Source organism: Scyliorhinus torazame, chromosome 3 (genome assembly GCF_047496885.1).
Source record: "Scyliorhinus torazame isolate Kashiwa2021f chromosome 3, sScyTor2.1, whole genome shotgun sequence".
In the NCBI taxonomy this organism is placed as follows: Eukaryota; Metazoa; Chordata; class Chondrichthyes; order Carcharhiniformes; family Scyliorhinidae; genus Scyliorhinus; species Scyliorhinus torazame.
Window position 1 is genome coordinate 159,773,883 of NC_092709.1, and position 26,671 is coordinate 159,800,553.

Below are 26,671 nucleotides of genomic sequence, written 5' to 3' on the forward strand. Positions count from 1 at the left end.
AGCAGAGAGACAGGCGGGAGTTCAGTAAGGAGCGGAGAGAGAGGCGGGAGTACAGTAAGGAGCAGAGAGAGAGGCGGGAGTTCAGTAAGGAACACAGAGAGAGGCGGGAGTTCAGTAAGGAGCGGAGACAGAGGTGGGAGTTCAGTAAGGAGCGGAGAGAGAGGCGGGAGTTCAGTAAGGAGCGGAGAGAGAGGCCGGAGTTCAGTAAGTGTCATGATATTCAGATAAACATATTATGGTGCAAACACACACACACACTGATGGACGATCAACGGACCAATCAACACACACGCAACATCACAGCCAATCATCAGTGACAGCACACGCACTATAAAACAGGGAACACCACAGTTCCCGCTCCTTCCAGCAGGAGATAGCTCAGAGCACAGAGCTCACAGCGTGCCACTCAGACATACACCATGAGTGCCTCTCAAAGATAGTGTTAGGGCTGGGTCCACAGGTTAACGGGTAAAGTACGAACCACAGTCATAAGTTTACAGATGTTGTTATTGAGAGTAATAAAACAGAGTTGTACCATCTACAACCGTGTTGGTTCGTTTGTATAGCGGAACACCCAACACGACATAGTACCAGGATTGGAACCCAGCAACTGTGAGACCTACCTACACATCTTCAGGAATCCGCCATCCTGCGCCATGGACACCATCAGCCCGCTCCAAATCGCTGGAAACCTCGGCGCTAACTGGAAGCTGTTTAATCAGCGCTTCCTGTTCTTCCTAGAAGCCACAGAAAGGGAGAATGCATCGGACACCAGGAAAATCGCCCTCCTCCTCTCCACGGCAGGGCAACACGTCATCCACATCTACAACTCCCTGGTGTTCGCGGACGGTGAGGACAAGACGAAGTACAAGACGGTCCTTCTAAAACTTGAGCAACACTTCAGTGTCGAGGTGAACGAGAGCTTCGAGAGGTACCTCTTCCAGCAGAGCCTGCAGGGTAAGGATGAGCCTTTTCAATCTTTCCTGACACACCTCCGTATCTTCGCGCAGTCCTGCGGCTATGAGGCCACCTCCGATTCCATGATATGGGATCAGATAGTTTTTGGGGTCACCTCGGACACCCTACGCCAGCAGCTCCTCAAAATTAAAAGCCTCACCCTAGCCACCGCCATCGAAGCCTGCGTCCTCCATGAAAACGCGACCAGCCGGTACTCCCAATTTCAGGCGGCCGAATCGGCACGGCAGAGGTCCTACGAGGCCGAGCGGGTCCAGTCGATCGAGTTCCTCCTGGCCCGCGGCCCGGACGAGGGCGGCCATTTCACGTGCTTTCCGCGGCCTCCCGCGCTTGTACGTGCCAAAAGAGACGTCGACGCAGAGGGTCGTGACGCGCAGGCGCGCTCGACGCAGGACCGAACTGCGCATGCGCGGTGGCGCAATGAACGCCATGACGTCACGACGTGCGCCAACTGCGGATCCGCACATTTAAAGCGGCAATGTCCAGCAAGGAATCGACAATGCCTCCGCTGTGGCAAGATGGGCCACTACGCTGCCTGCTGTCGAGCAGCTCAACCTGCCAACGCTCCCCAATTCCGCAAGCCTCGCAGGGACGTGCGGGCCATTCAGCCTCCATACACCGAGTCATACCCTGACGATGTACAGACCGGTGATACCGACGACCGGGAAGCCTTCCGCGTTACGGTCATTGACAGGAATCGGATGTCCCCAAGTAGGACCCACCAGCCGTTGCCAGTGAACAGCGTTAATCTGGGTGATGAATGGTGTGCCTCCACAGGTTAACGGGTAAAGTACGAACCACAGTCATAAGTTTACAGATGTTGTTATCAAGAGTAATAAAACAGAGTTGTACCAGCTACAACCGCGTTGGTTCATTTGTATAGCGGAACACCCAACGCGACAGTAAGGAGCGGAGAGAGAGGCGGGAATTCAGTAAGGAGCGGAGAGAGAGGCGGGAGTTCAGTAAGGAACACAGAGAGAGGCGGGAGTTCAGTAAGGAGCAGGGAGAGAGGTGGGAGTTCAGTAAGGAGCGGAGAGAGAGGTGGGAGTTCAGTATGGAGCGGAGAGAGAGGCGGGAGTTCATTAAATACTGGGGAGAAACTGAAGAGTGACGTTACAGGAGGGCTGTGATTAAATTGGCCAAGAGAGGACCTGCTGGTGAGTAGTGGTGACTGGTAAGTAGTTTTTCTTTTCATTTTTCTATATTTTTTTGTTTTTCTTATGTTTTTTGGCATTGTAGTTGTATAACTTAACCTCAGGTTCAAGACATGGCAGGAGATCTCAGACCGTGTCATGCTCCTCGTGCACGATGTGGAAGTTCAGGGTCACGTCTACTGTCCCTGGCATCTTCACGTGCAAGAAGTATGTCCAGCTTCAGCTCCTGTTAGACCACTTGACGGTTCTGGAACTGCGGGTGGACTCACTTTGGAGCATCCGCAAAGCTGAGGATGTTGTGGATAGCACGTTCACTGAGTTGGTCACACCGCAGGTGAAAATTACTGAGGGGGCTAGAAACTGGGTGACCAAAACACAGAGTAAGAGTAGGAAGGCAGTGCAGGTGTCCCCTGCGGTGATTTCCCTGCAAAACAGATATACCGCTTTGGATACTATTGAGGCGGATGGCTCACTAGGGGAAGGCAGCAGCAGCCTGAGGAGAGTTCAGTGAATAGGCCCAGTAATTCTAAAAGGAATAAAACGGGAAGTAAAAATAGAAATGGAAAGCAAAGCAGCAGGTTATTATATGAAGATATGGGTTCAATAATAAGGAAAATTAGGACAAAGGTTAAAAGGAAAAATAACTGAGGAGAACTTACTGATAGAGGTGTTCAGATTCAAAATGGAGGTACAATAGCCAATATTTAAAAAAATAAATTTAGAGTACCCAATTCATTTTTTCCAATTAAGGGTCAATTTAGTATGTCCGATTCACCTACCCTGCACACCTTTTGAGTTGTGGGGGCGAAACCCACACAAACACGGGGAGAATGTGCAAACTCCACACGGTCAGTGACCCAGAGCCGGGATCAAACCTGGGACCTCGATGTCGTGATGCAGCTGTGTTAACCACAGCAACATCGTGCTGCCCATATAAGCCAACATAAGGGTACTTTACCTGAATGCTCGCAGTATTCAGAATAAGGCAAATGAGTTGATGGCGCGAATCATCGTGAATGACCATGATTTAGTGGCTATTACTGAAACATGGTTAAAGGATGGTCACGACTGGGAGTTAAATATCTAAGGGTATCAAACTATTCAGAAGGACAGAGTGGATGGTAAGGGAGGTGGTGTAGCTCTGTTATTTAAGGGTGACATCCGGGCAATAGTAAGGGATGACATCGGTGCTGTGGAGGATAAGGTTGAATCCATTTGGGTGGCAATCAGGAATAGTAAGGCGAAAAAGTCACTGATAGGAGTCGTCTATAAGCCACCACATAGTAACATTATGGTGGGGCAGGCAATAGACAAAGAAATAACTGACGCATGTAGAAATGGTACAGCAGTTATCATGGGGGATTTTAATCTACATGTCGATTGGTTTTACCAGGTCGACCAAGGCAGCCTTGAGGAGGAATTTATAGAATGTATCTGCGATAGTTTCCTGGAACAGTATGTAATGGAACCTACGAGGGAACAAGCGATCCTAGATCGGTACCTTTGTAATGAGACAGGATTGATTAATGATCTCTTAGTTAGAGGTCCTCTTGGAAGGAGTGATCACAATATGGTGGGATTTAAAATACAGATGGAGGCTGAGAAGGTAAAATCAAACACTAGTGTTTTGCGCTTAAACAAAGGAGATTACAATGGGATGAGAGATGAGCTGGCTAAGGTAGACTGGGAGCAAAGACTTTATGGTGAAACAGTTGAGGAACAGTGGAGAACCTTCCAAGCGATCTTTCACAGCGCTCAGCAAAAGTTTATACTAACGAAAAGGAAGGACGGTAGAAAGAGTGAAAATCAACCGGTGATAGCTAAGGAAATAAGGGAGAGTATCAAATTGAAGGAAAAAGCATACAAAGTGGCAAAGTTTAGTGGGAGACTAGAGGATTGGGAAATCTTTAGGGGGCGACAGAAAGCTACTATAAAGAAGAGTAAGATAGATTATGAGAGCAAACTTGCTCAGAATATAAAAACAGACAGTAAAAGTTTCTACAAATAAATAAAACAAAAAAGAGTGGCCTTTGGAGGATGAGAAGGGAGATTTAATAATGGGAGATGAGGAAATGGCTGAGGACCTGAACAGGTTTTTTGGGTCGGTCTTCACAGTGGAAGACACAAATACCATGCCAGTGACTGATGGAAATGAGGCTATGACAGGTGAGGACTTTGAGATGATTGTTATCACTAAGGAGGTAGTGATGGGCAAGCTAATGGGGCTAAAGGTAGACAAGTCTCCTGGCCTTAAGGAATGCATCCCAGGGTACTAAAAGAGATGGATAGGGAAATTGCAAATGCAGTCGTGATAATTTACCAAAATTCATTAGACTCGGGGGTGGTCCCAGCAGATTGGAAAATAGCAAACGTGACCCACTGTTTAAAAAAGGAGGTAGGCAGAAAGTGGGTAATTATACGCCAGTTAGCTTAACTTCAGCAGTAGGGAAGATGCTGGAATCTATCATCAAGGAAGAAATAGTGAGGCATCTGGATGGAAATTGTCCCATTGGATAGACGAAGCATGGGTTCATAAAGGAACATCTCCAGCAGGTCCTGCAATACAAGATGCAGGATTAGACCACGGGCTGGGGTGGTGGGGGTGAGCGTGGGGATGGGAGATGGTGGTGTGGGGGTTGTGCAGGGTGAGGATGCGGGTGGGGGTAAGGGTAGTGTGTGGGTGAAAGTGGTGTTGCCGTGATGGTGGTGTGGGGGTGAGGATGGTGCGGGGCTGAGGGTGGTGTGGGGGTGGTATTGGGGGGGTGTTCACACACGTGTCATGGGGAACCGCAACTAAGCAGGGCCTCACTTCCTCACCCACGGCCGAGCTCCACTCGGCAACCTCCCTTTCCTCTGGGCCGCCAACCATGTCCAGGGCTCTCTGCTCTGCCATGGTGAGTTCTGACGGTCCCCGTCCTGTCTTCTCCCGCTCCCGGCGGTTGTGCGCGGCCTTCTGCTGGGGGGAGGCCACATAAAACGACAGTGTTAGACAATTCAACACATGCTACCTAGGGGGTGGGTAGGTGATGGCCTCAGTGGCCAGGGCACCTGGCCATGGTGGCCGGTATGGGTGCCGGCATGTGGTGCAGAGTGGGGGTTCAGCCATTCTCGGGGGGGCCGGGGTGGGTAGAGTACGGATGTGTGGGACGCGGGTTAGTGTCAGGGGCACACTGCTGTCTACTCACCCTGGCCACCCTGAGGAGGTCATGCAGTTTTTTCCGGCACTGCTGGTCTGTCTGGATGGTGTTGCCCACGGCGCTCGCAGCCTTTGCCACCTGTGCCCAGGCACGATGAATGCCGGCGGCTGGCAGCCGCCTTCCCGGGCCAGAGTACAAGGTCATCCGCCGCTCCTCCACCGCGTCCAAGAGCGTCTCCAGCTCGGCGTCTGTGAATCATGGGGCTGCTGTCCTCGCTGCCATGTTGTCAGCTGGGATGGTGTGTGTGATGGGAGTATTGTTTTTTTGAATAAATTTAGAGTACCCAATTCATTTTTTCCAATTAAGGGGCAATTTAGCATGGCCAATCCACCCTGCACATCTTTTGGATTGTGGGGATGAAACCCACGCAAACACGGAGAGAATGTGCAAACTCCTCACGGACAGTGACCCAGAGCTGCGATCAAACCTGGGACCTCGGCACCATGAGGCAGCAGTGCTAACCACTGCGCCACCGTGCTGCCCTTGTGGGGGGACAATTGTTTATATGTGGCACCAGCTTGTCACCCTTTGGGTGTCAATCGCGAAACCAGCGAACCCGGCAGCGTCTCTCATTAGAATCGATTGTGTTCCACGTGGTGCTGGTGCTAGCCCCTTAACAGTAGCGGAATCGGTCCAGGTGCGGCGGCGGTTCTTCTGTCATGAAAATCCACGAATTCTGCGTTGGGGTCAAAACGTAGTATCAGAAAAGGAGAATCCCGTCCTGGGAATCTAATTGCTCTACGAACCATTATAAGAAGGTTTTCAGTGAAAGGGAAAGATCCATCATGCATAAATATGGACTAATTTGTGCTGGTGGTAAAGAGAACATAAAAGCTTGCAGATGTGCATGGAGAAAGCTTGTATGCATCTGTTAGAGCTGAATTACAGTAAATAGGCATGTAAAGGACTCACTCATCCTGGTAAACTTCAAAGGAGTGGAGTATCACCTTCATTTGAGAGGATGAATTAGTTATTGCAGTCCCCTGTTGAGCCACCTCAGGTCTACCTCAATGCAGTTTGCAGAGGTGGGACCCCTCAGATCCTATAAAGAGCCAACTCTTTGCCATAACCTCCTTCAACGTCATCTCTGAAACCACACCATAAGCTTCATTGCTGTGAACAGGAAATCCTTAACCCCCTGACTTGGGTGCTTCCAGATGCAATTTGCCACACACAAATAAGATGACTTTGAATAACCGAGAAATATTCCTTCCCTTTGTTCGAAAGGTGAAATATGCCACACAAAATACTTTTGTGCCAAAAGCTGCCTCTCGGCACCAGTGGAAAAAGCTAGTCAGCAGAAGAGAATCGACAAGGAGAAGTCCATTCGCGGAGGATAGGAGCATTCATTCGCTCAAGGCTTCCCATCATTAGAATTAAAGGTTTGCAATAAATTGATAAAATAAATAAATGCAAAATAAAATTAAAACAAACAATCTTTAAATAAATAAAATATAAATAAATAATAATTGAGTGATAATCATTGAATTGCTATTAAGACAAGCACAGCTGGAGCATTAGCTATTGTAGGAAACAATCAGGCAAGATCAGAAACATTAGTGAGAAACAGCAGTGTGAGCCGACTTGGATTGGATTGGGTTGTTTATTGTCACATGTACCGAGGTACAGTGAAAAGTATTTTTCTGCGAGCAGCTCGAACAGATCATTTAGTACATGAAAAGAAAACTTTAAAAATATACATATAATAGGGCAACACAATGTAAATCCATAGACACCGGCATCGGGTGAAGCGTACACGGGTGTAGTGTTAATCAGATCAATCCATAAGAGGGTCGTTTAGGAGTCTGGTAACATCGGGGAAGAAGCTGTTTTTGAATCTGTTTGTGTGTGTTCTCAGTTCGATGGAAGAAATTGGAAGAGTGAGTAGGCCGGATGGGAGGGGTCTTTGATTATGCTGCCCGCTTTCCCCAGGCAGCGGGGGGTGTAGATGGAGTCAATGGATGGCAGGCAGATTTGTGTGATGGACTGGGCATGTTCACGACTCTCTGAAGTTTCTTGCGGTCCTGGGCCGAGCTGTTGTCATACCAGGTTGTGATGCAGCCAGATAGGATGTTTCCTATGGTGCATCTGTAAAAGTTGGTAAGAGTCAGTGTGGACATGCCAAATTTCCTTAGTTTCTTGAGGAAGTATAGAGGCTGTTTTGTTTTCTTGGTGGTGGCTTGAAGTAATCCTGATGAATGACTATTGAAGGATACTTCCAGAAACTTGAATCCCCTCATTGAAGTGGACCACTGGTGGGGTAGTGCTTCCAACCACCTTTCCCAGCTTCATCTCAACTCCCATTGAAAATGCATGGCAGCACTCCTACTCATGGGCTGGGCCCTGTCAGTGCCCAGATGCAGAATCCCAATCTTACGCTCCCTGAGCATTCAGAACATTTGCCTTGTACCAAGGACCATTTCCGTAGGGCCCCCGGCTGCCATCTCCTTTTTCTTTGGTTGGACAGTCACTTGTTGCCGACTACCTGGCACATTTGGCTATGGCCAAGCCAACTAGCATCAGCTCCTGGAGGGACTGACTGTTTGCTTTTCTGCTTTCGGGCGTGGGAATAAAATTCAGCCCTTTTCAGATTTTATGGTCCTCCTGTGGTAAGGTATGTTTTGTGCTTTGTTTTCTAACTTAACTTGTGGAATGGAAGAAATATTCCTCATTTGGTAGGCGTTGAGGGTAATGAGGAATATTTTACTACAATCAGAAATAGTATTCCCTCACCTTTGTTGATGGACATGAGACCAATGTCACCTCACTAGCTTTTCTCCACAGCAGTTACCAAAAGCATGCTTCACACAAAGAAATGTCCATTGCAAGACTCATTTTTTCACCCCATCACCATTAATAAATCTCATGAACACAATCAGACATGAACAAACAAGAAACAACATTATTGGGCCTTTGTCCAAGACAGGAAGTCATTAAGATTCAACTAATGTTGTTAAACATTTTAGTATATGAAGAGTGTGGTGCTTATAGAAATGAAAAAAGAGAAATAAAGTTCACTGCAAAATTGCAGGCTTCTTCGCAATTCTATTAGAATAGAGTTTAACCTGCATCACTGTTATGTCTAATGCTTTTTTAATTGCTCTTCTTCCCCAATTTGAGATAAGAAAGACCATAACAAAACTGTGATCAAACAGCCAGTTATTTCTTCCTGGTGCAACAACACAGATGCTGTTTCTGTTGGAACGGTACAATCTTTCACTCCTCTGCTCGAATTGTTCTTAGTACCAGGGAATGCAAGGTGCCTCCACGCCCCTCCTTGTACTTTGCTTAATTTGGCAGCAAACTGCACCATCAATTGATATTAAGTGCATTTGATCTTAATACTCCTTGCACACTAAACCCATTCAACTTTAAGGTGGACTTCATAATGTCAGAGCAATGTAAAATTACATACATTGTGATGCATGTGCTTGCCTGCTAACTCAAGAATATAAAGGCTGATTGTACTCAACAATTCATTTCCTGTGTTAACAACAGCTGCCAATCTTTATTAAGCCTATAACTTGTTCCTGTAGAATATGACATTAGACACTGATTATCGGTAATAGACACTTACTTACTTTGCCAAAATATAAGAGAGGATCATACTATTCATAATACCTGTGCCTGTCTGCTCTTTTTCAACTTTATTCCATCCATTTGGAATGTTTTCTTTTGGGGTCATCAACTTCTTTTTAGGTCAAAAAAGAATCCGACAATATGCTTTTAGAGCAAACTTGATAAGATTGATCCCAGCCTCCTCTCCTTCCATTTTGGCCCAGTCACTCACACGTTGAAAGCCTCTTGGCCAAACTCTTCGATATATGATTAACTGCAGTCTCACAAGAGGCAATAAGAGGAGCAGGAACAGGGGAGGGAACTGATATCTGGTGGGCCAACCCTTAGACCTTTGCCGTTCATCAACAAGCACAAACCTTTTTTAGAAGCCGTTCCCAGTCCCAGCCTTCTCAGCAAAGGTGGGTTTGAGGTGGCTGGGCTATTTCCCCCACATGGCAGCTAGCCATTTAGGAATGTCAAGAGTCTTGCTAAGAATAATTAAAGGATGTGGACCAGAACTTTCCAGTCAGCCTCCAGTTTCTGGCACTGACAGAGGTGAAATTTGCTGCCCAGATGTGGGCACCCAGCTGGACCATTTCAGAGGGAAATTATGAGTCAACACATGGCAGTGGGTCTGGAGTCACATGTAGGCCGAACTGGGTGAGGATGGCAGATTTCCTTTCCTTCCCCGAAAGGCAATTAGTGAACCAGATAGGTTTTCACTACAATTGATGATAGTTGTCATGGTCACCATGACAAAGGCTAGCTTTTAATTCCAAATGTTATGAATTGAATTTAAATTTCGCCAGCTGCTGTGGTGGTATTTGAAGCTCAGAGCATCAGCTAGTGACATGATCACCACACCACCATCTCCCACTAAATGATGAGAATTTCTCCATTTTCCTGGATGAGTACAGCTCAACACGTTCAACAGAATCCAAGGCAATGGAGCAGCCAGCTTGATAGGCGCCCATCCACCATCTTAAAGATTCATTCCCTTCACCAAATTGCCAAGGCTCCTTCAAAATCCCTTCCGAACCTACAAATCTACAGTTGAGAAGGACAAGGCAGCAAACACGTGGAGGGACCACCACCGATAAGTTTTCAAGTCACTCACTATCCTGACTTGGAACTATATTGTTGTTCTTACACTATCACTGAGTCAAAATGCTGGACCTCCCTTCCTCACAACTCTGGGTACAGCACACAGACTGCAGTGGTTTGAAAAGGTGGCTAACCACCACCCTAAAGCCAATTAGGGATGAGCAATAAAAAATGTTCTTGTCAGCAATGCCACATCTAAGAAGGAAATGAAAAAAAAAACTGCTTCTGGAAAGGTAATTGAGCTACTTTAAACAATCTAAAATTGTTGATATGCCCAAATTTGACTTTTATTCAGGTTTGCAATTCACACGAACAACTGACTTGAATCTCAGAATTAATTTTATACTTTGTTTAATTTTCTTTAGGCTTTCCTTTCACTTCTTTCTTTTTTCCAGCTGTCCCATTTTTATACTACGAATCAGACCAAAAAACATTAATTTAAACAGAAATGACAGGTGGGGGTGAGGTGGGGCGGGGGGGGGGGGGGGCGGGGTGCGCCAAAATTCTGGGTTGGGGGTGCCGACAGTCCTGGGTGGGGGTGGGGGTGGGGGGGCCGACAGTCCTGGGTGGGGGTGGGGGGGGGCGACAGTCCTGGGTGGTACTGTAACAAAAGTCAAAACAGCGAGGGGAACATAATGAATCAAGCGAGAATGTCATCCTTGTGGATAATGATGGACCCCAGCCCCCACTGGTCTCGGAAGACCTGAAACATGCCACTCGACAACGCAGGCTCCCTCTCCAAGGCCACCCGGCCAAGAATATAGCCACTGTAGAGGGGCAGAGAGTCAGGTTGGATGACCACCTCGACCACCCACTCACTGCCTGGACCTGTTGATTGCGACATTAACCAAGTCCAGGAGCAGACTTACGGGGAGGACCTCCTCCCTATCTGTCCATCTCCATTCAAGGTGGGAACACATTATGTATGAAGGCCATAAGTAAGCTTCTGGACTGCAGCAGGAGAATCACAGATTTGTTACAGCTCAGAAGGGGACCATTTTACCCAATGGTCAATGTGCGGAGTCTCACCAGAATTTGGCAAAATGTCTAGCCCAGACTGAAAGGTGGGGTGTAACTCTCTAGTTGCACAGACCAGGAACACAATTTAACAAAAACATTTCGAAGTGTCACCTTGGGCGCGATTAGCAGGGTGTTTCGCGACAGCCTCATTGGCACGATCGCGGCCTGTACTTCTGGAAGTTAATGCTGGAAATGAGCCCCCACAAACCTCTCTCCATTACTGACTGTCTCTCAGTCTGATTGCCCAGACTAGCGCCTCAGCAGTTCGCTGCTAATAAGGGGGAGCTGCTGCTAAACACTCCATCACCACTCACTCCCAGTCAATACACAAGCATAGAATCACACAGGCCTGCTCCTCTCTTTGGGGATGCTGACCTGGCCATGCTTCTGGATGCTGTGGAGGAAATCCTGTTCCCCCAAGGGCATTGGAGGGCCAGCAGAAGGGTCACCAACACCATCTGGGAAATAGTGGCAGTGGCTGCCAGCGTGGGCAGCATGAACAGGAGGACTGCCGGACAATGTAGGAAGGAGACCAATGACTTCCATTGAGCCGCAAGGGTAAGTTGCCACCTCTCTCCTGGCATCAATTCTGTCTGCCACCCCTCAAATTCTCAACCCCACCACTGGGCACCTGGCACCCTATCCACAGCTGATCAACGTGTTTGTTCCTTTGCCCAGCCTGGCACCCTCCAACACAACCCCTACATGTCCAGTTGCAGTGCCCACCCATGCCACCTGCTATAGACCCTCCTGGCCCATCAAGCGTGTGGCTCACAATGCCCTCTCTTTATCCTCACAGGAGAAGATAGCCCATAATAAATGGGAATGGGCCAAGATGGGGGGCGGAGTCCCAAAGATCTGAGTCCTCACCCGCTATGAGCAACCCGCTCTGGAAATTGCAGGGATGCCTGAGGAGAGAGCAGTCTCCGACAGCGAGGTTGGCCTGCATCAGAGAGGTGAGGAGCCACTGGCCCTTCACCCAAATGACCTGTTTCAGCTGAGTTGTTCACATCAGACAAAACAATCCTTCCCTCTCACTGACCATGTGGCCATTTCCTCGCAGGATCGCCATCTGATGGGGCCGGGCAATCCGGAGTCATCTCCCCACCTCCACCCCCGACATTCAATAGAACACTTTGGAGGAGAGCTCCAAGGAGACTACCATTGTGGCATCACCCAGGTATTACCCCCATCTTCCACCAGCGCAGAGACTCATACCTCGGTGGGCGACATTAGTGAACAGGTTTCTTGGTACAATCTGGTGAGCACCACACAGTTGCTGATGCACATCAGGTGGAGGCAGGAACATCCAAGAGAATCAGCATTTGGAGGTCTGCTGGATCCCAGGATTCAGCTGCGTCCCAGTCAGATGCCGAGTCTCTGGAAAAGATTATCCCAGAGATGATGCAGATGCTAGGAAAGGGCCGTGCCATTCAGGAGAGGATGACAACGACATTCTAATGAGTGCTCGCCGATTAAAGGAGTCCCAAAGGCTACAGGCGCAGGGGATGAGGCCAGCAATGCTAGGGTGGCGACCTGTAGCCACCTAAGTTGGCCAACTCCCGATTTAAAATGGAGAACAGCAAAGGCTGAAGGGAAATTCAGCCAACACAGGCAGAAACCAGCAGGTGCAGGTTTGCTGTGTATTTAACTCTGCAAAAGCCCAGACAGCATCGATACCAGCGACCATCAGCATAATAATGTAGCAGCCATCTACATACTAATGAGCAATCCCCGGAAACAATCGCAACATTTAGGACAAACAAAGCTAAGCCAGACTCCCTGGCGCCAGCAGGAGCCAACACAAAAGAGTTTAACGGACACCTCAAGACCGCCCATCGATCAGGGAACCGCTCCAGTATTGGAGAAATCGAACCAAGCGATTGCAACGAAGTCCAATCACCTGGAACCAGGTACAGGGTCCACCCCAAAAGGCGGGATGCCCCTGGGGACTATAAAAGCTAAGCCCCAAGTTCAAATTGTTCTCCTTGACCGGGTCACTCAGCAACGCGAAGCAACCCCTGAGAGTGAACGGTCCAAGCTGCCACATCCCTGAAGTAAGTCTCAAGTCGACGCTCGCTACGAGATAGGCGCTCCTAGCTACCAGTCCATACCGGCTTTGAATCCCGCAGTTTCAGATTCCGAACGAAAGGCCATTTGTCCCCCTGACCTGGTGGGCCAGTCCGAAGTTAAGTCTAGGCCTGTTAGTTGTAGAAGTAGCTTAGACGTAGAATTTGTGCATGAGTAGTGATTACTGTGTATAATACATTTATTATAATTTGATTTGAATCTTACTAATTGGTGTGTTGAGCTATTGATCATTACTTGGACTTGAACCTCTTGGCGGTATCATAAAGATACCTGGTGACTCAAGAGCAAAGGTTATAAAACAGAGCCAATTGAACCAACCAAAGGTTAGCAACAGACCACAGTGGAAAGCCTGCAGCACAAGGTCAGCATTTTGAGTGATGGTTTTCAAGGCGTGAAGCTGTCTGTGATGACCATGGCTGATAGCCTCAACATCATGTCGATGAGGTATGCGTCCAAGACACAGGTGGACATTGCCAAGGCACTCCAGAGCGTGTCCCAGGTGCTGAGACACGTGTTCCAGACGCAAGTGAACATTGCCGGGGCACTGAAGGGCGTGTCAACATCATGGTGAAGACAATGGGGAGGCGCCAGGATTGGCAGAACCAGATGGCGCAGAGGCCTCTGGAGCTCACTCCAGCTGCCCCTCCATCCCATGGATACCCCCAGGGCCATCAGGGAGGAGGAAGCAGTAGAGGCCAACACGGGGCCTACCACCAAGGAGACAATGGCGGTCACTAGTTCTTCTGAATCCCCCCATCCTGACACCGGCGCATCTCAAGGGCAGCAGGCAGAACAGAGTGGCACGGAGATGCCAGTGACACCAGTAAGTCGGCTGGCATCCTCCTACTCCAGGTCTTCCAGAGGATGTCCACCAAGAGCATTAACGGTCAAAAGGCGCGAAAAGCAGCAGGCTGCCTCCACCTCTAATGCGCATCCCGGGGACACACTTAGACGTAGTACTAGACCACAAAGATCAAGAAGATTGATAATTGCTCAATGGGCACTGGGGGGGGGAGGGGGTCGCTATGTGTAGCTAGGAGTAATGGAAATGTCAAATGTTCACCATTAAAACATGTCACACCTAGGAGCATCGGGAAAAGGGAGGAGGAGGGGAATGGGGTGGGGAGAAGGGTTGCCGACGGACAAAGCCTCGTCCTATGAGAAGCGAGCGAGGATGAGGGCCTCCCTGGTCCACCAGGCATGCCGGACCCTCACCATCACCTGTCCTCCATCCTTCAACTCTTCCTGCGGGTCCTGCTCGAACTCGTCCACCATCCCCTCCTGGTCTGCCTCTTCTTCCTCAGGTGAGGCCACATGTCCCTCCTCTTCCTCCAGCATGACACCCTGCTGCTGTGCTATGCTGTGAAGGGTACAGCAAAACCACCACAAAGCATCAGAACCGCATTTTCAGCAGTCCGATGCACCGCTCAATGACAGCACGGGTGGCAACATGGACCTTGTTATATCAGGTCTCCGGTTCAGTCTCCAGCCTCCGCACTGGCGTCATCAGCCAGGAGCTCAGAAGGTACCCCTTATCCCCCAAGAGCCAACCCATCATCCTGGGGTGGTCCTCGAAGATGCCGAGGAGCGTCCAGGGATATAGCTGTCATGCACGCTCCCTGGGAAACATGCACATATGTGCATGATCTGGAGCCGGTGGTCGTACATGAGTTGAATATTCAGGGAGTGGAACCCCCTTCCTGTTTATGAATGGCACTGGAAGCATTTGGTCGGACAGACAGGCAGCAGTAGTTGTCGCCCCTGTTATGGGAATGCACAATATTTAAAGATGGCTTGAAGGCCTCAGAGATGCAAGCCTCCTCACCACCCACCCCTCCCGGCGACCCTGATCTGGAACGCTTCAGCCCTGTGACCAAGCCCAAACCCCTGAGAGGTCCCCCACACCCCATGATCACTGGGGCAGCAGCTCCAGTGCCCTTCAGCTGCAGGCCGGAAAATAGAAATGGCTACTCACCTCCCCAATTCCCCTCAGCAGCCTTTGTGCCAGCTTCACGTTTTAAAAGGAAGTGCTAAACGACGCCCGGGAGATTTCCCGCTGGGGAGCCGTTTAATTCCCGGGAGGCCGTTCTATTCGACATCAGTCTTTCTAATGAGATGGAAATTAATGCAAATTGGGTAATGATATGCTCCCCATATTTGGCCGAGATCCGGAACGCACCATTGGGAGCAAGCCATTGAGGTAGCAAACTGATTCGCGCCCAGCATGAACCTCGATTTTGGCCCTTCCCACTTTTGAAGCGACGCACAGATCTGTGCCGGGAGCATCACAGTGGTTAAATCACACCACAATTTTCTCTTCAGATTTTGAGTCATATTTTGTGCTTAAGTTGTGAACCTCTAATAGTTTAAGAGTGAAAGTGGTGTATCACCTTGTGGTAGAGACAAAAGAAGATTATGGTCTTGTGGTGTGATTACACTCTGACTCTCGCTGGACTATCAGGAATACAAAATATCTAATCTAATTTGGCGAGTGTCTGCCCAAATCCCTGGAAGCCAAAAAGAATGAAAGAATGCAGTTCACATGCAAAGGCGAAATAAATTTGGACTGTGGCATCAGAGTTTAATACTTGTATGTGGGTCTCTTTAAAGCCAAATCCAAAATTCAAATTTACCACAACCGCTCATATCTGTTCCTCACTAGAAAGTAAGTTTTCATGGTGCATTTCGCCTGGTTTTACCACAATAAAAACTCTTTGAAGTTTTTTCATGGTGATTTGTTTCAGATCGGACACTCAGACCGTAATATGCTTGATTTACAATCATTGATTACCTCATGTTTATTCTGTCAGTGTGACAATCAATACATTGTGTCAGGCAATTTAAAAAGTACTGATTTTACAAATGTCATAAGTTTCTTTTATTCCACATTAATGCGATGCAATCAGGACTGGATTCCTAGCTTTGGAAAAAATAGTTTTATTAAAGTTATCCGTCACCATTGAATATGCGGACTGACCTTTACAGTAGATAAGGGTGGGTCACACGTTCACATAGTACTATAGTGTTGAGCTAGTGATTTATGACTAATTTCTGGCAGGCTATGAGGTTAGATAAATCATTAATTAATTATTTGCATTCAGGCAGAAACAAATTGGTATTCCATATAAAATAATGAACTTAAAAACATTGATGCTATGTATTTTTAATAAGTTTGCTATGATTTTGTTAATGTTTATGTTTTTCTTGTTGGATTTACCTATGGATACATGGGGCAGAATCGTCTGGTCCACGAGCAGTGGGAAGGCTGGCGGGTAAGGGAACCTAATTTGGCGTGAGGCCATAAATCAACCAGACGGCGGGATGAACTTTAGGAACTAAGAATAGTGCAAAAAATCAGGTAACATTGAAGATTAACGGTTTAGAAATAATCCGACTTCTGGTGATTTCTCAATAGAACGAATTCAACAGATCTCCGGCTCATTTTTTCAGTAGAGCTATTTCTTTTGAATTACTTTTGAAATGCAGACTGAATCTTTTAAGCGTACTGATTTCTCTATCATGCCTGACGTTTTTATATTCTAGTTTAGCACCTAAAAATCAAAAGATATTTTACCATTGTTCCATTTCAACATAAAAGCAGAAGAATAATTATATTGGATATAATTGTAGAAAATTAAGTAAAATTGTGACCCCTATCAGGCCACGTGTTAACATCATAGCTGTATTGTTGTATTAATGGTTCATTAAAATGGGATCTGCATCCTCATTCATCCCAACATGGAAATTCAGTCCACTGAGAACGCCATGGAGCATGTCAATAGTTTTTGCCTGGTTGAACAATGTGGGATGGAACCGAGACAATTATCCTTCCCTATTACAAGCAGTCCAACCAACACTGGTATACGGCCCTCTAAAACAAGGCTTTTCAAAGTGTCGGTTGCAACCCGTGGGTGGGTCATGGGCGGGTGTCAGGAGGGGTGCGGCGCGATCGGTCGTGGCATTTCTGCGAGGGTCCCAATCGCGGGAGAAACTCCTAACAGCTACTACCAGAATTTTTACTGAGAACGGCGGCCACTGACGCCTTTTAAATAGGAAGGAAATTAGGCTGTGTGCAGTTTTGTGGCCAGAAACGACAGCAATGAGAAGGCCACATGCCCTGCACGTACACTTGATGTTAAGCACCCTGTATGTACGTGCTTTTGGCACCAAATCGTGGAGGAGAGCTTCTTCCATTTCCTAGCAAGGTAAGAGGACTATGAAAATGATTTGTTTTCTTACATGTAAGTGAAGGGCAGAGACGCAAATAGGCAGGATCTCACAACTGAATCTGCTGGAGAGAGCTGCTCAGGAGAATCCACGGCAGGACAAAGCAGTTTTAGTGTTACCTCTGTACAAACACCAGGGCCTCTGGCTAACAGCTTACGAAGAAGAAACTTAACTCGGGAACAAAGCAGTATAAAAGTGATTTCTTGAGGTATGGTTTTGTCAATTGTGCCACAGCAAATAAGGATGCAAAGCCTATGTATACTATATGCAGTTATGGCAAATGAGAGGAGAAATTTCATATTTTGAAAGAGAGCTGGTGGGTGAAAAATTCCTTTTAAGGTTGAGACCCCACAATCAGTTATTAACTGTAGCTGACTCCAAAGAAAAGACTCCACTGCTGTACCAGACATATGATAGCACACTAAAAACATGCCAAAGACCGATGAGGCGGTCAGTATTCTGAAATAGCACCTCCCAGGAGGACCCAGTGCTGAGCAAAACAAGCATTTTGTTGCTATTACCCTTCGTGATGACTTACATGTGCAAGGTTGCATTTTCCGTCCTCACAAATATGAAGATGGCACAAGGAACTGGCTGAACTCTGCACCTGATATGTGTATTGCCTTCTCCTCCAATGAAGCTGATTGGAGTGAGGTCATGAGGATGAAGCAGGCTCCCCTTTCACATTAAATGTCAGTGAACGTGGCGTGTGCTGCGAAGGTCAACCTGTCGGCATGGGCCCCAAAGGTCAGCCGGTTGGCAAAAGTGGGTCCCGGCAAAATAAAGATTGTAAAACACTTCTCTAGAAGACAATCTCAGTATTACTTCAAGTTACTATTAATATTTGAACTCAGATACCTGGGTTGTGAAATACATTAATATTTTGTCTGAATGAAATGTTTTATTGAACTTGATTGATTGACAAAAAATCAACTTTCTAAAAGCCACAGTGGCATCAACTTCACCCACAGAGGAATGGAAAGGAAAATCAGCAGGTAACTTGCCCAAGAAAGTTTGCTGACTACTGTAATATCAATTACAGTGATACATACTAGGGCATGCCTGTACTTTCTCCCAGGGCATAAGTCATGATAAGGGGCAGTTTAGCCTCGAAGGATAATACCAGACTAGATTTTGAGCAACTCTTTTATCTTTCTTTCCTCATTTGATTGATCAATTGCTTTTTTGGTCGAATAAGTGAACCACCGTTAGCACTTGTGACATATGATTAACCTTAAGCAGTCAGTGCAACTGTTATGTGACTAATTATACTATTTTTCTAAAATGCCAGAATATAAATGGTGAAAACAGGGGAGAAATTGAAGCAGCTATTGTTTGATTGATATTGTAGCCAATACCTATGTTTAACTTGTATTTCTGCCTTTCTCCACCAATAGTTACATTAAGGCAATGTACACTACCGAGGGATGTGGACCATGACCTGGCTCTGAGTACCACAATCATGCATTGTGCGTGTAACCTAACTGACGTCAGTTAGCCTTGTAATCTCAAATGTTCTGCCAATACTGCTTGAACTGGCAGTCTAACAATTAGACAAATATTGAATTAATAACCAACCTTTCTTACAAACAGACCTCCTGGAGAACATTAAATAGAAACGTCTCACGCATACCCCACAATGGTATTTGGAAGTGAAGCATGGGGAAGAAATCATACGTTATCCCACATTTAACAGCACACCAACTCCTTTATTTGGCGTTTCGTCACAAATTGGTAACATTTCGTCAAATCAACAGGTGTAAAATTGGAAATGCGTTTCCCAAAGTAATGCAGCACCTTGCGCAGAGATAGTCATCGATATTCCACAAGTTTATTCAGCCGAGGTACCTGTGTTTTGTTCCAAAAGAGCCACGAAAATGTTACCAACCTTTAAAACTTTGACTGACTTTAATAACTGCCGTATGGAGCAATTTCCAATTGCGTGCAGCTAGCTCAGCAGGAAGGTTGAGGTCAAGCTAATGAACATTTCTTTCTTCCTCACATCTTAGTAGCATTGAGAACACTTAAAAAACAGACCCATGACTGAAGGTGCTGTAGGCAGCACATTAGAACTATGTGCCATAGGATTGAACAAAACTCAAACAATTGCGTGTAAAACTTTCAATCAGGGATTTAACCTTCGCCATTGTTCGGATAGTCTTTACATTCTGCTTCTTTTTTGTACTACTGTGTGTTATTTTTCACTTTCACTTGTTTGATTTGTTTTTTTTCCCTTTCTGATGATTGTCATAATATACACACAGGTATATGATGGTGCACAGACAGGCAGTGATTGACATACAGGATGGCAAATGAACATACAGAACACAGCAGCCAATCATCAGACAGGACACGACCACTATAAAGCCAGAGGGCACTAGTTTTCCCGCTCTCTTGGGATCCAGCCTCTGAGACAGTCAGAGCCCATGAGCAGCAACTAGAACACACGCCATGTGGTAGTAAGATAGTTTGGTCAGATTAGCCTCAGGTCTCCAGTAAAGTCAGAATAGTGTCAACCCACAGTTAAAGTATGTATGATAGTTAAGAGTTCAATAAAATCAAGTTGCATTTCTTCAAGTGTTGGAAGCCTGTCTCTCTCACTGCTGCAGTAAACACAGTCCTCGCAGACCCGGCATATCCAACACATCATGGTACCAGTGAGTAATGCTGAAGTTTGACGGACCTACCTTGAGATAGTCTGCCTTTGACAAGCGATCAGCCATCCGGTAACATGGACAGCCTCCGCCCTCCCCCCGCAGCTCCACATCGCCGGCAACCTCGGTGCTAACTGGAAGATTTTCAAGCAGGAGTCACAGCTGTATCTTGACGCCACCGACCTGGAAACCACATTGGATGGCAGGAAGATTGCTCTCTTCCTCTTTACAGCCGGGGACCACGCTAACCACATCTTCAACTCCCTCACCTTTGCTGAAGGCGAGGACAAGACAAAGTTTAAAACAGTCCTGCTGATATTCGACAGGCACTGTGACATCGAAGTCAACGAGAGCTTTGAACGCTATGTGTTCCAGCAGAGGCTGCAGGGTAAGGATGAACCTTTCCAGTCCTTCTTAACTCACCTCCGTACCCTCGCGCAGTCCTGCAATTATGGCTCCACTTCCAACTCCATGGTCTGCGACCAGATTGTTTTCGGGGTCCACTCCGATCCCCTTCGCCAGCAGCTCCTTAAGGTTAAGCAGCTCACCCTTACCATCGCCATCAAAACCTGCGTCCTCCACAAGCACGTTAACAACCGGCACTCCCATATCAAGGCGGCAGAGATGGCGCGGCAAGGCCCCCACGATGCCGAGTGGGTGCAGACCGTAAAACAACTCCAGGGCCTGAGTCTGGATGAGGGCGGCCATTTCACGCCCTTTTCCCGGGCTCCTGCGCATGCGCGCCACGACCAAGGGGACGGCGAGGCTGACGACCGAACTGCGCAGGTGCGCACATTGTTCGACTGCACCGCGCATGCGCGGTGGCGCATGGAGCGGTCTGACGTCGGCGCCATGACGTGCAACAACTGTGGCTCCGCCCATTTAAAGTGGCAATGTCCCGCAAAATCTCGACACTGTCCAGTGTGGCAAGCTTGGCAATACGCAGCCCTGTGCTGATCTGCTCAACTGCCCAACACACAGCGATCCCAGTCGCAGCGCAGGAACGTCCGGTCAGTACAGCAACCCGTTGCAGACTCCGACTCTGACATGGTTCCAGATTCCGACACCGAGGGTCTGACATCCGCATTCCGGGTGGGCATCATCACCAAGCATACGATGCCTTCAGCGAAGAAGGTGAAACAATTCCCAGTGCTCAGCATTGATCCGGACGACGAGTGGTGTGCCACCCTCATGGTCAACAAGGCTTGCATACGCTTCAGGCTGGACACTGGCACTTCAGCAAACCTCATTTCAAAGTCTGACCTTGACACCACCAAGCATTCTTCAACCGGCCTGCCAGCTCCTCGACTACAATGGCAATGCCATTGCTGCCAGTGGCTCATGCCAGCTTGCGGTATCCCATCGTTTTTCAGAAGCAACCCTGCGCTTTGAAATTGTAAGAACCAACAGAGCTTCTCTGCTCGGTGCTCGGGCCTGCAAAATCCTGAATCTTACGCAGCGGGTTCACACCATGTTGTCCGCAGAGGCAACGATCTCGCCAGATGTGAACTTCCAAGCCCAATTAGATGACATCATAGCACAATACCACAGCGTCTTCAAAGGTATGGGTACACTACCTTACCGATACAAGATACTGCTGAAGCCGAATGCCACACCTGTGGTTCATGCACCGCGTCGGGTGCCGGCACCCCTCAAGGACCACCTCAAGCAGCAGCTGCAAGACCTCCAGGACCAGGGTATCATTTCTAAGGTCACTGAACCAACGGACTGGGTTAGTTCCATGGTCTGTGTCAAAAAACCGTCAGGGTAACTTCGCATTTGCATCGACCCCAAAGATTTGAACAGTAACATCATGGGGGAATACTACCCTATACCTAAACAAGAAGAGCTCACCAGCGAAATGGCTCATGCCAAGCTGTTCACGAAGCTGAATGCCTCCAAGGGGTTTTGGCAAATACAGCTGGACGAGTCCAGTCGAAAGTTGTGTACATTTAACACCCCATTCGGTCGCTACTGTTACAACCGGATGCCCTTTGGCATCATCTCCGCCTCGGAAGTGTTCCACCGCATAATGGAGCAAATGATGGAGGGCATCGAGGGGGTGCGAGTGTACGTCGATAATATTATTATCTGGTCCACAACTCCTCAGGAACACATCGATCGCCTCAAGCGGGTGTTCCACAGGATCCACGAGCATGGCCTCCGACTCAATAGGGCCAAATGCTCGTTCGGTCAAGCAGAAATAAAGTTCCTTGGCAACTGTATTTCACACTTCGGTGTGCAGCCAGATTCAGACAAAGTAGTGGCGATCAACGCCATGAAGACCCCGGAGGCCAAGAAGGCGGTTCTCCGCTTCCTAGGGATGGTCAATTTCCTTGGGACGTTTATCCCCAACCTTGCATCACACACCACAGCTCTCTGCAATCTTGTCAAAAAAACTACGGACTTCCAGTGGCTCCCCGCTCATGAGCAAGAGTGGCGGGAGCTCAGAGCGAAACTCACCAAGGCCCCGGTACTGGCAGTTTCCGACTCCTCCAAGGAGACCAAGATCTCCACCGAAGCAAGCCAGGCTGGCATTGGAGCAGTACTCCTCCAGCGGGACGAATCCTCCTCCTGGGCCCCAGTCGCATATGCCTCTAGAGCCATGACGCCTACTGAGCAACGATACGCTCAGATTGAAAAAGAATGCCTGGGCCTTCTCACAGTGATTGACAAATTCTATGATTACGTGTACGGACTCCCCAAATTCACGGTCGAGACAGACCACAGGCCATTGGTTCACATCATCCAAAAAGACCTCAATGATATGACGCTACGGCTACAACGTATCCTCCTCAAACTCCGCTGCTACGATTTCGACCTGGTCTACACCCCGGGCAAAGAGCTCATTGTGACCGACACACTCTCTAGATCCATCACCACGCCATGTGCGCAGTCAGACTTTGTCTGTCAGATAGACGCTCAGGTGAAGTTTTGTGCATCCAACTTTCCGCCCACTGCTGAAAGGGTCGTGCAAATTCGTCAGGAGACAGCCAGGGATCCTTTACTCCAGCGGGTGATGCAACATCTCACCGCGGGTTGGCAAAAGGGACAGTGCCCCCAGTTTTATAATATAAAGGACGATATAGCGGTAGTGGATGGCATATTAATGAAGCTGGACAGGATAGTAATCCCGCAGAGCATGCGAGAGCTGGCCCTCGGCCAAATCCACGAGGGTCACCTTGGGGTCGTAAAGTGTCGGCGTCGAGCCCGAGAGGCAGTATATTGGCCAGGCATCAGTCAGGATATCGCCAACACGGTCCTCAGTTGCCCAACATGTCAAAGGTTCCAGCCGGCTCAGCCCAAAGATTCTCTCCAGCCCCATGAACTGGTGTCCTCCCCATGGTCCAAAATTAGTATTGACCTCTTTCATGCAAAGGGCCGAGACTATGTCCTCCTCGTGGACTACTTTTCCAACTACCCCGAGGTGGTTAGACTGCCTGACCTCACATCAGCAACGGTCATCAAGGCATGCAGAGACTTTTGCCCGTCATGGCATTCCACTTACAGTTATGACTGATAATGGCCCTTGTTTCTTCAGCCAGGAGTGGAGGGATTTTGCCCGGCGGTACAATTTCACGCACGTCACTTCAAGCCCCCACTACCCCCAGTCGAATGGGAAGGCTGAAAAGGGGGTCCACATTGTTAAAAGGCTGTTGTGCAAAGCTGTTGACTTGGGTTCGGATTTTAACCTGGAGCTGTTAGCCTATTGGGCAACTCCTTTGTCCGCTGGCCTGTCCCCTGCACAGCTGCCGATGAACCGCACACTACAGACGACGGTGCCGGCTATCCACATCCCGGACCTTGACAATTTTCCGGTCCTGCAGAGGGTGCAACAGTCTCGGGATCAATGCAAGTCGGCGTACGACGCCACGCCACAGATCTCCCTGCTCTGGCTCCTGCTGACCGAGTTTGTGTTCAGCTACCTGACGGTGGCTGGTCTGCCACGGCTGTGGTGGTTAAGCAAGTGGCCCCGAGATCGTTCCTCGTTCGCATGCACGATGGCTCCTTCCTTCGGCGTAATAGGCGGGCACTGCGGCTACTTCCACGCCCGCCACCTGAAAGTGACGTCCCGTGTCGCATGCTGGTTCCTCAGGGCGCATCTTTCCACGAGGCCATCGATCTGCCAGTTCTCTTACCAACCTCTACATTGGAGGGAGTTCCGCCCGTTCAAGTGCAGGCGGCCCCTGACCCACCCTTGAGGCGGTCAACCAGAATTTGTCGCCCACCACAGAGACTGAATTTATAGACTGAATGTTGCATTATCTTGTGATCCGTTTACACATCTGTACATATTGTTTCGTCCTAATTTGTTATCTACCCTCTATCTGCACTAGACACTTTCCATGTGAATATGTTAACTTACTTTGTATATAGGCAGGCTCCTGTACACACACACACTCACTATTTATTGACCTACACACATTTTTTTAAAAAGGGGAGATGTCATAATATACACACAGGTATATGATGTTGCACAGACAGGCAGTGATTGACATACAGGGTGACCAATGAACATACAGAACACGGCAGCCAATCACCAGACAGGATACGACCACTATAAAGCCAGAGGACACTAGTTTTCCCACTCTCTTGGGGTCCAGCCTCCGAGACAGTCAGAGCCCATGAGCAGCAACTAGAACACACACCATGTGGTAGTAAGATAGTCTGGTCAGGTTAGCCTCAGGTCTCCAGTCAAGTCAGCATAGTGTCAACCCACAGTTAAAGTATGTATGATAGTTAAGAGTTCAATAAAACCAAGTTGCATTTCTTCAAGTGTGGAAAGCCTGTCTCTCTCACTGCTGCAGAAAACGCAATCCACGCAGACCCGGCATACTGAACACATCAATGGTGACTCTTGGGAATTTCAGATATTGACTGGGAAATTGTTGTTGTTAGTAATGCTGTTAAAAAAAATTTGTGGATGGTGTCCATGAATTTAACTGTCTGAGAACAGTGAGCAGGTCCATTGTGTGGAGTGGATGGCTTGTGGTACGTCTTGGTTTGGGGGATTTTAAGCTTATGTCTGTTAATGTAACTTGGTTAAAGGCACAATATAATTGTTGTTTAGCTCAGTTGCAGAAAAGCACTGTCCATGCACTGGCTCCCCTCCCTTATATTGCTTGAGTTGCTTCGCTATACTGATAGAATGAGAGATTTCAACTCTTCCATGGATCTATGATTTTATTGCTGAAATAAGGGAGCTTGTTTCAACAGTGTACACAGAGCGAGACAGCCTGTGGACACTACTCACCCTCCAGATAAACTAAATGGGCTAGCGAATGTACAAGATGTAAACTGATCTACTGCTATTGTGCTGATTGAGAGAGAAACACTAGGCTACAGCAGTTATTTCTACTCTTGGTTTCATGATTAATCAAAGACCTCTCGGCAAAAACCTCTCAGGTGCTTACCCAGCAATATTTAATTTGGGCATTATTGTTGACAGCCTCAGTTTGTACAAAACATTCCTTGTGCTAATATTTCCTAATTTATCATCCAAATAGGCCTGGGGTGCCAGAGAGAAAAAATAATCTAAGAGACAAAGCCACTTGTTTTAAAATGCAAAACGATACTGCAAATTGTTGTTGTCTTAAAGCTCACAGTCCTTTCACTTTAATAATGATGAATATTCTAGAAGTCATTCGACAGGAGGAAAATGAAATAAAGTGCTGGGGATGGTGACTGCAATTGCTCAGCACCAGCAATGAGAGAAAAACTCATTTATTTTTGGTGGCTTTGGCTGAAGGAAAAGTGTTGACCAGTACGCCAGGTAAACTCTGCTCATCTTTAAATTGCATTATGGAAATGCTGACATTCACCTGTACAGAAAGACTGATTGTCAATTGGTAAGATGGTCAAAAATACCTGAAATGAAGTATAATATGCTGTTGTACTCAGATACCAGAGGTTTACAAGCATAGAATCATAATAGTTACGGCACAGAAGGAGGCCATTTGGCTCACCATGTCTGCGTCATCTCTGTGGAAGAGAAACTCACCTCATCCCATTCCCCAGCCCCTTCCCTATAGCTCTCAATGTTTTTCACTTCAGATAATTAAGCAATACTCTTTTGAAAGCCACAATTGAGGCTGTTTCCACCACACTCTCAGGCAATATATTACAGATCCTAGCCACTCCATTTTGCTCATGTCTTCATTTGTCAATCACCTTAAATCTGGTTCTCAATCCTTCCGCCAATAGGAAGCATTTCTCCCTTTCTACTCCTTCTAGGATCCTCAATCAGATCTCCACTTCTGAACCTTCTCTTCTCCAAGGAGAACAACTGCATCTTCTCCAATCAATTCACATAACTGCGGCGGAATTCTTCGGTTGTGACGCAGAAATCGCAAAGAGCGATTGGGCAGAGAATAGGTTCTGACGCCAAAATCACAGCGGCTGCTGATTTGAAACCAAATCGAGGTCACCTCGGCAGCGGCATCAATGCATATGGAATGCATGTAGAGTAGACACCGTTTGCAGATCATTAGCATAACCGACCTGGCATTCTCCGGGGCCTCCGCGATTCTCCTCCTCCGATTGGCCGAGTTCCCGATGGCACGGTTCACTTGTGCTTTTTAAAACCATGAAACCGTCGTGGTGGCTGCTGAGGGAGAGAGAGGGGGTACGTAAAGTGTCCAGCATTGCCATAGTTTGCTGGCAGTTGTGCCGCCTGCTGGAGGGCTTCTGC